The 1,985-nt window shown below is 44.9% G+C and overlaps 1 pseudogene; it reads right to left on the reverse strand.

Moving 5' to 3' along the window:
• Positions 1-245: 245 nt before the first annotated feature.
• On the reverse strand, positions 246-1,374 carry LOC116707978 (E3 ubiquitin-protein ligase MARCH5-like; annotated as a pseudogene).
• Between the last annotated feature and the right edge of the window lie 611 nt (positions 1,375-1,985).

The following is a 1,985-nucleotide window of genomic DNA, read 5'->3' on the forward strand; positions in this document are numbered from 1 at the left end:
AAAACAATTTCATCTTAGATAAATTTAGATAATAAATGAATACAAATTAGTGACATAAGTTCAAATTTGAATGATAAAAAATACAACAATACTTTGTCTGAAGATATGTCTGATATAAAAACCTGTTTTGCCAAATCAAAATCAAGGTTCTTAAGATGACGTTTCTTCTATGTGTGGTTTAACTATAAACATAAAAGCAAAATCATTAGGAGTTTGATACTGGCAAACCAGTGTAGCATGAAGTATTATCTATAATATCTATATATTCCATTCCCGTGTCTCTCCGGAGAGTACTGCTGCTGTTTGAAATACACTTTCAGTACTCCTTTGATCAGCACGAATGCAATACCCCCCCTATTGGAGCCAAAAATGTGTATTTTTGGTTTTTGGTCACTAGATGGAGCTGTTGGCTCCAGTATATGAACCAAGAGGTGACAGGTAGTTGACAGGTGTTGATCCCGGAAGGGCATACAAGTTTTTGACCGCTGTGGCAGAGTCATTGTTAATACTGTTGCCGTGTATCATGGAATAAATGGATTTGTTCACAAATGGTTCATCTGACTGGGACAAATTTGGACAACAAGAAGATCTTTGGGATTGATTTTACACGCGATCAACAGGTACGACGTTAGCCGCTCAGCGCGTCATAACTAAGCAGCAATGGATCAACGCTTAACTAGTGCAGTATTAAACTGGCTAGTATACCCCCAGTATGGTGCACTGCAGGTTGGAGGTAACCAGTCGGAACAGCAGCCGTCCCACCAGACTAGCTATGGAGGGAAAGATAAGCGCCCCACACAGAGTTCTGGATACAGACACGTGGTCACCAGTGCTGAGCCCGTGGGTACACAGACGAGGCAGATAACCGCCACTACCTGATGAAGGCTGTGTAGATACCCCTGTGTTTATAGGAGCGCCTAGACCACAGCCTGACTAAGTAATCCTCCCAGCAAATCATCTTCCCCAGGACCAGCAGTACCGGGAAGTTCGGCAGGCCCATGAGCAGGAACATAGGGTCAACCGCTCCATCACAAACAGACCCTTCTTATGCCCCACCACCTGCATGACGGTCACGGCTCCGTAGGTGAGTGCTGACCAGTACAGCGTCCCAACAACCTCTCCGACTGCGTTGAAGGGGCTGGCTCTGTCCGCCTGCTGCAGGAGGTCACCAGCGGGCCCATCTTGGGGTAAATGATGCAGTACTCGATGCCACCTGCAGGGGCTCACGCACTCTGTGCCATGATTGTCCCGCTCAGTGGCATAGCACTTCCAGGAGTGTTTCTCAGACTGCTCCTCTGCGAGTTCCATGACGTTACTGAAGAGGCTCTGATGGACCCCAAGAAATCCACCAAGAATCTGTCATACAGAAAACCTTGAAACCTGCGTGACATGATTTGCTGCTCCTCTGTTTTTACCCTTTTGCACCCCAAGATTGTAACAGAAACCACTTGCTCCTGGTCCCAGGCGTCCTCCAGCTCTGAATCAACTCCGGCTTCAGGTCTCTTCTTGCAGCACCTCAAGGTTGCGGCAGCATCCGCTCGTTTCTGGTCCCAGGTGTCATCTATCTCTGGATCAGCTCCCAACCAGAGGGTAGCGCCGACCCCGAATGAGCCCCCAAGAATCTGTTACACACACCAGGACTGGTGTCAGTATAACAGATGCTGATTTTCCTGTAAACAGGATAGAGCAGGTAGGAGTGATGAGGCAGAAACAAATCTGTGCTGCACAAATCCTCTTGGAATCTGTTCTGATTTATTAAACATTTACAAACAGCACCATATCTTGTCTTTCTTCAAAATAATCATTGTGTCAATGTTATTTTCTTTGTCATTCTAGACAATATACTTATTTATGTAATAAACGGTTTATTTTAATCCTTTGATATAAAGGCACAACTTATTCCGCACACTTCATCCTCAGTAACTCCCATTTGCTACTCAGTATAGTACTGCATAAACAACATATAATGTATTTGTATTTTTTTT

Source organism: Xiphophorus hellerii, chromosome 18, assembly GCF_003331165.1.
Source record: "Xiphophorus hellerii strain 12219 chromosome 18, Xiphophorus_hellerii-4.1, whole genome shotgun sequence".
NCBI lineage: Eukaryota > Metazoa > Chordata > Actinopteri > Cyprinodontiformes > Poeciliidae > Xiphophorus > Xiphophorus hellerii.